We start from the raw sequence: 8,921 nt of genomic DNA on the forward strand, positions 1-8,921 counted from the left end.
AAGTTACAGGCGTTTGAGAATTCATTTCGTTCTATAAACGGCAACTTTCATCGGATTTTCTTCCCGTTTTTTTTCAACCGAGTCTAAAACTATGTTAGCGACTGTGAAAAATGAAATGATATATCGAATTTGATTTGAAATAAAACTGGGAGAGAGAGAGCAAGACACCACGGGCCTACAAAACAGGCCTCAAAGCTATGCGAGTTAATAAAATGGTGGATATGAAGGAGCTGTGCTCCAACGTGAGTCGAAAGGATTGACGCGACAAAAGACGGAAATTCGTCCGAGTTGCTTTATTGCACGAATCAAACTCGGGTACTCTGAAAAGCCCGTTTATCGGGCAGCAATATATATACACATCATGCCGGAGCGTTTGCCCGGGAAAGGCGAGACCGGGCGTGCCCGGGCGTCCTGGGCGAGCTCTGGAAAGGCGAGTCTGGACATGCCCGGGCGTCCTGGGCGAGCCCTGGAAAGGCGAGAGCGGGCATGCCCGGGCGTCCTAGGCGAGCCCTGAAAAGGCGAGGCTGGGCGTGCCCGGGCGTCCTGGGCGAGTCCTGGAAAGGCGAGTCTGGGCGTGCCCGGGCGAGTCCTGGAAAGGCGAGTCTGGACATGCCCGGGCGTCCTGGGTGAGCCCTGGAACGGCGAGAGCGGGCATGCCCGGGCATCCTGGGCGAGCCCGGGAACGGCGAGTCCGGGCATGCCCGGGAGAGGCGCGTCTGGGCCTGTCCGGGCGGCCTGGACGAGCCCTGGAAAGGCGAGAGCGGGCATGCCCGGGCGTCCTAGGCGAGCCCTGGAAAGGCGAGGCTGGGCGTGCCCGGGCGTCCTGGAAAGGCGAGTCTGGGCGTGCCCGGGCGTCCTGGGCAAGTCCTGGAAAGGCGAATCTGGACATGCCCGGGCGTCCTGGGCGAGCCCTGGAACGGCGAGAGCGGGCATGCCCGGGCGTCCTGGGCGAGCCCTGGAAAGGCGAGTCTGGGCATGCCCGGGAAAGACGAGACCGGGTGTGCCCGGGCGAGCCCGGGAACGGCGAGTCCGGGCATGCCCGGGAGAGGCGCGTCTGGGCCTGTCTGGGCGGCCTGGACGAGCCCGGCATAGTGATCGCTCCCTGGCCGCGTCCTCGGTAGGTGCAAGGCGATTGTGTATACCCAGCGGTAACCGCTACAGATATTTGTTTATATGAAGCCTCTCCCAGAATGGATGGAGCTACTCTGCAAACCGAGTAAGCCACACCCCGGACAGACGTCCAACAGACAGAAGCATCTACGGCTATTATAATATAGATTTATTTTCATTATTAATCATTTATTTATTTCCTTTCTCATCTGGCCAATATCTCAGGCACCTTTTGAGCTAGGAAGCTAATATTTCGACATGACAATGACCAAGTGATTTGTCTGTAAAGGGTATTTTTGATCAATTAATTATTTATTGATTAATAAATTAATTATTAAATTTTTTTTATTAATGCCTTATTTCATTAAATTTCTGAAAGATACATCTTCAGATGAAGCACTAGTGGTTTAGTTATCCTATTAGCCAATTGATTAAGAAAATATTTTATGACAATCTTTTATTGATTTTAATTATGCAATTAATCAATCAATTATTGTGCACCTCTCCCTCCCAATGCACTCTCAATAAGCTGCACTGCGGTATTGCCGGGTGTCGGAGGCACCCTGGCAATGCCACGCTGGAGGATATTTAATTATTTGGCATGGGGGCGGTGTACTTTGAATGTATCTGTACTTGTCAATATATATGGCTTTTATGGAACCACGTTTGCTGTGACAACCATATCTTGCATGCAAATTGGGCATATCTTCAAAGACCTCAAAATCTTTTCTAAATGGGCTATTTTTGGCATGCAAGGGTATTTTAGTATGGAGAAACTTTTTAGATGGTAAGACTGTGCTTTAGAATTTTTCGTCCACACCTATCCCAGAGGAGAGGTGTGTACGAATAGCTTCCATCATGGATGTCTCATGGTACGGTACATGTCGTAATCCCCACAAGTCAGGGTTTCCGCAATGTGAGCTCTCAGAGGGTGATTTTTGTCCAGTGGCATCATCTCGGATCCTCAGGAAAAATCTTGTTTGATAAACATAATGAAGCAGAAAGTAAACGGGGCATCCATGCAATGGAAAATCCCATCATCACAAAGACCCAAAAGTGTTTGTCATGTCCAAGTGTCAGGAAAATAATATTCTGGAATAAAAGGGTGTTTTTGGCACCCATTTCAATGTGTAGCATGAAACGTAGCAAGTGCAGCATCTCGGCAGTCCTGCAAACAAATTTTAAGTCAGCAATGTGCACAAAGCGTCGAGGAGCAACTTATCAGCTGAGTCATTCTGCAACATGGCAACGCACGCCCATACACGATGACAGGTAGTGCAGTGGGTGCATTGGGCAGCTGGATTTGAACTGTTACCCCCACCAAGGGATCCAAGCTGGAGCATCTTACACCCGAGCTGGAGTATCTCACACCCGAGCTGGAGGATCTTACACCCAAGCTGCAGCATCTTACACCCAAGCTGGAGGATCTTACACCCGAGCTGCAGCATCTTACACCCGAGCTGGAGTATCTCACACCCGAGATGGAGGATCTTACACCCGAGCTGGAGGATCTTACACCGGAGCTGCAGCATCTTACACCTAAGCTGAAGGATCTCACACCCAAGCTGCAGCATCTTACACCCGAGCTGCAGCATCTTACACCCGAGCTGAAGGATCTCACACCCAAGCTGCAGCATCTTACACCCGAGCTGCAGCATCTTACACCCGAGCTGTAGCATCTTACACCCGAGCTGCAGCATCTTACACCCGAGCTGGAGGATCTTACACCCGAGCTGGAGGATCTTACACCCGAGCTGGAGGATCTTACACCCGAGCTGGAGGATCTTACACCCGAGCTGGAGGATCTCACACCCGAGCTGCAGCATCTTACACCCGAGCTGCAGCATCTTACACCCGAGCTGCAGCATCTTACCCCCGAGCTGCAGCATCTTACAGCCGAGCTGCAGCATCTTACCCCCGAGCTGCAGCATCTTACCCCCGAGCTGCAGCATCTTACACCCGAGCTGCAGCATCTTACACCCGAGCTGCAGCATCTTACCCCCGAGCTGCAGCATCTTACAGCCGAGCTGCAGCATCTTACCCCCGAGCTGCAGCATCTTACCCCCAAGCTGGAGGATCTTACACCCGAGCTGCAGCATCTTACACCCAAGCTGGAGGATCTTACACCCAAGCTGGAGTATCTTACACCCGAGCTGGAGGATCTTACACCCGAGCTGGAGGATCTTACACCCGAGCTGGAGGATCTTACACCCGAGCTGGAGGATCTTACACCCGAGCTGGAGGATCTTACACCCGAGCTGGAGGATCTTACACCCGAGCTGGAGGATCTTACACCCGAGCTGGAGGATCTTACACCCAAACTGCAGCATCTTACACCCAAGCTGGAGGATCTTACACCCAAGCTGGAGGATCTTACACCCAAGCTGCAGCATCTTACACCCAAGCCGGAGGATCTTACACCCAAGTTGCTCATGAAGTTCAAGGACTCTAACAGAACCAGCAAATGCTGTTCATGATGCAATGGCTAAACTTGTTTCAATTAGGTCAGAGATTAAAGACAAGAGGAGACAAAATTGTATCGGACACAAGTCAAAATACACCCTGAATCCCGACATTCAAACAACATGGGTTCCATGGGATCATGGAGGACACCAACCCAAGACATAAGCCACAGTTTGGGATTTTCAAAATCGGTGATTTACCGAACTTCAAAAAACTTCAAATGATCCAAGAAAAAAGCTCAAGTTGAATGGAAAACGGTATCAATAGCAGTTCACATTTATAATCATATTTGACACAAATATCCCACCCACACCCCCTCACTCTTCCCAAAAATAGGATGAATTCCGATAAAGTCTAAATTCAAATATTTGAGTTAACAAGAACAAATACGATGTTTAAATTAACTTTCCATGTGCACGACATGTTGTTGACACAAGGTGCACAAATTCTTGAGGAATTAAAAGGGTCTTGTTCTTGGCAAAGAATCTTCATGTTGAGGTCGTCACCCTACAAACAGGTCATAATCATGATGACTCCAAAGTTGTCAAGGTTTCGTCTTCAGGTTGCGGGGAAAGAAAACAACACGACTCTTGCTGACAGCTGTGTCCACATTGAGAAAACCAAGGAATCCGCTTTTTGTAACAAGGTTGTTTTTTTAATCACAGAATTATTGCCAAGGTAGTATCTTTGTATACTCGACATTCCCAGTGATATGAAAACATGGATAGGCGTTAATTACGAGGGTGTCAATAAATAAAGTGAGTTGTAATGTTACTAATAGTGCAGGTGTATAATACAGGTGTGTTATGTGCGATATGACAGGACAGACAGGGGCAAGTCCGAGTCATTTGTTGACCACTTGGGACCCGACCGCCCTGCATGGGGCGCTCGTAGTCATGATGTAAAGATGGCTGCCCCACGACGAGAGTGGGGCAGAACCACATCGGGGTCCGGTGAGGGAGATATGGAGGCAATGAAACAATATTGGGGTCGGGTAAGGGAGAACAAATTATATCTCCCTCACCGAAAACATTTTGCTACCTCGGAGACATGCTGAATGGAGAAGGTGGATCAGACTCGGCAACGGTTGCTAGAGTGAGATGTGCATGGAAGAAGTTTCGGGAACTGAGTGGCGTGCTGATGATGAGGGGAGTGTCGTTGAAGCTGAAGGGAAAGGTGTATGCTGCATGTGTGAGAAGTGTTATGATTTATGGGAGCGAGACATGGGTAATGAACGTTGAGCTGCAACGAAGGTTGGAAAGGGTGGAAATGCGAATGGTTCGATGGATGTGCGGAGTATCGTTGAGAGAGAGGAAGACAAATGATGAATTGCGAAAAATGATGGGAATATTGCCTGTGATTGATGCTGTGAAGAGGAACAGGTTGAGATGGTTTGGTCATGTGTTGAGGAAGGATGAAAGTGACTGGTTGAGAAGAGTGATGGAAATGAATGTAGAAGGAAGTAGAGGACGGGGAAGACAGACTTGGCTAAAGATGGTGGAAGAAGAACTGCGGGCAAGGGGGTTAACAAGGAGAGAAAAACCACCTTTAGAGGCCATTTTTCCCCGCAAAGCGGGGGTTGGCCTTTTTCGGGAACCGTGGTTGTTGTTGTTTTTTGGTCCCCTTTTTGAAGCAATGTTTTACGGCCGGATGCCCTTCCTGCCGCCAACCCTTTTTGTCGCCTTTTACGACAAGCAGGGAATTACCAGTGAACTGGTACTCAATTTGCCGACCTCGGAAGGACGACGACAGGCTGAGTCAACCCACCTGGCGTTAATTCAGCGATCGACCGGGATTCGAACCCAGGATCCTAGGTATCCTAAACTGTCACCCTAGCCGCTAGCCCAACACCAGGCTCTGGGTTAACAAGGAGAGATGCAGAAAATAGGGCAAAATGGAGAAGATTGTCATGGGGACCGCAAGGCTAACCCCCGCTCTAGCAGGGAAAATGGCCTTAAAATGTCTGTTGTTGTTGTTGGTAAGGGAGATATGGAGGCGATGAAACCAAATCAGGGTCCGGTGAGGGAGACAGAGGCGATGGAACCACATTGGTGTACGGGGAGGGAGATATGGAGGTGACGAAACCATATCGGGGTCTGCGAGGATCTGGATCCGGATACGACACTTTTGAAATTATTTTTCGCCATTGAGAGATGGGACCAAAAACGATTTATATAACGACATCTCAAAAAAATGTTGTGGATGAGTTGGTTAGGTGACAAGAGGAAGCTGATTCGATTTTGGTTCAGGTCTGAATCCAGGTCTGGCCTACAAGTATAAGTGGGATACAAAGCATTTGTGTTTTGTGTAATTTATAAACATTTATGTTTTGTATTATTCATTTATGTTAAACATTTATCTTACTGTTCAGCCTGGTGTAGGTGTGCGCTCTCCCGAGTGTAGTTCGAGTTGTGCTTAAAACAACTGGTTTTTTTTGTTGTTTCTTTTTTTTGATGTCTGCTTTTACATTTCCACATGACCATTACACTTCGCCTTTTAGCCTAAATGCGCATTAAATATCTGGCCAGTGTTCATCCTTTAAAAAAAAATACATCGATGATCATGGAAGAGCAAAGTGACAGATGGTAAAGAGGCAACGTACTGACAAGTGGAGCCACACTGTCGACCATTTATTCCGATCATGTTGAACCTGGCACGCTTGTGCTGTTGTGATGACAAAGAATCACTGCTTTGTGAAGGAAAATACAACTAAAGTGCTGATTGTGTAATTCTGTGCTTCGATGAAATGCGCACACGTGGTTATTGTAAAATAGAAGGGAGACCAAACTAATGAGCCATATGTTAACATTTGCTGGCAATTTTAACGGTACACTATACGAATCGAGGTTCGACGAGAAACCCTGGCTGCTGCCCAACAATTTTGTGTCAAAAGGATAAAAAAAATTTTTTTTTAATCATTCCCCAACCCATAGACCAGGGCTAGAGAACACAAATTTTTTTTGTACAATTTGTACAGCGTTGCAGAAGCATGTCGTTGATATTTTATTGACAAAGATTGCTGTTCACATAAATTAGATGTTACTGTAGACGTTTTACAAGGGAACTTTTTGCAATGTACATTAGTGAACACGTAAATAAAAGCAACATTAGCCCTAATACAATGAGCGCTTAAGCCATGAGAATAATATGGTAATAATACTTTGTACAACTTTTTGAATGCATTAAGGGTTCACCTATGCAATACATATGCAAAATAACTTGTCCCTCCCTTGTATGGCACGGTTGTCCCTCCCTTGCCATTACGTCTCTGTCCTCCCAATCTCGTCCTTTTCTCATCCCATCAATACCTCTCCTTCCTCCCTTATCTGATTTCCCCATTTCCCCCCTAAGCCCCCACATCCCTGACACGTAATAGTTTCCTCAATTTGAGAATGTAATGTGTATATGGCTCCTGTATGCATATAGTTGGTGAAGTTAAGGAGGGGTAAACGGTCTTAAATCTTTGGACAAGTATTCACTCACTGGTCACTCAACTTATATAATTTAAAAAAATTAACTTCTTAAGGTTATCACAGAATTCTCAAAGCATATGATTGTAACATTTTGCTGTTTTTTGGGGGAGGGGAGAGGACATGGTGGGATGGGGGTGAGATGAGTACAAAAAATATTTCCTGCAATAAGAAAAGGTATGTAAATAGTACAGATTTTTGAATACACAAAACACTTAGTTCTTGATTGCAAATTGCATAAGAATAGTATGTTGTCATAAAACCTCATTGTATTTCATATTTCACTTTACAAATCAATTTAACATGAGCTACTGTAAGTTTTATCTTTAGTGTTGTGCGCACACTGGTTTTTACTTATCTACACGAGAAGGCCATTGCACAAACTAAAACTTTGTTGGGTTAATCACATCAGGAAAGTGATCGAAACTGATGTAGGAGGCAAAAAGTCAAAAGGTTTTCTCCCTGAAATATGTTCGAGTCAAAAACACGACTTCTTATTCCCAATGCCATTGCAAAACCTACTCCATGTTGGGAAGAATCTGTGACCGTGGCTGGAAACTACTACAGTACTGTGCAAAAGTTTAAGGCTACCACATATTTTTCACTAATATGTAATTTCTCTCTTGCAGGTAAGTTCAACTCACCATGCCCAAAATATCAAACTCGATGCGACTCAAGATAATAGTTTTATACCCAGAAGGAAATTCCAACGGAGAAATATCCTGCAAAACAGGTATTTCCAGATGTGGCATTAAAATGACAATACAGAAGCATAATGAGACAGGAGAAGTTAAAGATAAAAAATGGATTGGAAGGATTGGAAGGCCAAATCAACTCAGAAAAACAGATGAGCAATACGTAAAGATAAGGGCCCGGTTGCATAAAGCATCCTTAAGGACAAAATTGATGTTTTCCTTAACTTGTCCCTTAGCTTTTCCCTCAAGGACATCCCTAAGTTGAGGATGGTTGCATATATCAATATCCTAAAGTTTTTCCTTAATTCCCTCCTTGAAGTTAAGGCATCGCCCCCCCCCACCTGTCATTGACTTTTCTCCACTAATTAGAAGCAAGCTTTCATAAGTCACCCCAGTACTACACATTGTAAGGAAGGTCATGATTCGTTATTTAGGTTGATGTCAGTTGAAACTCATTTGCATACACGTATTGAGCACGATTGTGGCTCGACACGTTTTGTGGGTTCAGGAAGGATTTCCCTTAAGGTTTCCTTCAGCTAAGGATTTCCTTAAGGTAAAATAAATCCCTAGGAGCCATTGCTATGCAAGGCAACCAATCAGATTAGAAATAGGACACTCGTCTGAAAGCGAGAACACGTGCTTTTAAATGATGTTTTTCATATTGCTGCATGGGGAACACATGCTTGTGGATGAAGGAGGAATAAAATTATTCTTGTGTAAAATTAATTTGATTCTCATTGAGCATTTTATTTTCAATGCATTAATTTGTGCAGTAAATGTTTTTAAACTTTCCGAGAATGGTGAAAGTGTGAAAATATAAAAGTGAAATACGAGTGCGAAACAACATTTGTATACATTTGTATATTGTGGATGTCATGAAATGTCACTGTGCCGTCACTCAGAGTGTTTTTCACAATGTACAATCATAACTCAATTGTGGAAGTATTGTTATATCAGTCTCTGGCATTGTACTGCGACAATCGTCTTCGTGACAAATTTCCATGAAGAGCAGCATTTGGAAACTCGACGTTTCCTGGTTAAGGATCTCCCTTAACTTTAAGGAACTTTAAGTAAGGATTTAAGGAAAAAGTTAATGATTATTCGTATATGCAACTGTTCTCAACTTAAGGATATCCTTAAGGGAAAAATTAAGGGAATCCTAAAATTTCCCCAAAAGAAAGAA

This window comes from Myxine glutinosa, chromosome 1 (assembly GCF_964187855.1).
Source record: "Myxine glutinosa chromosome 1, kmMyxGlut1.1, whole genome shotgun sequence".
NCBI classification, from domain to species: domain Eukaryota; kingdom Metazoa; phylum Chordata; class Myxini; order Myxiniformes; family Myxinidae; genus Myxine; species Myxine glutinosa.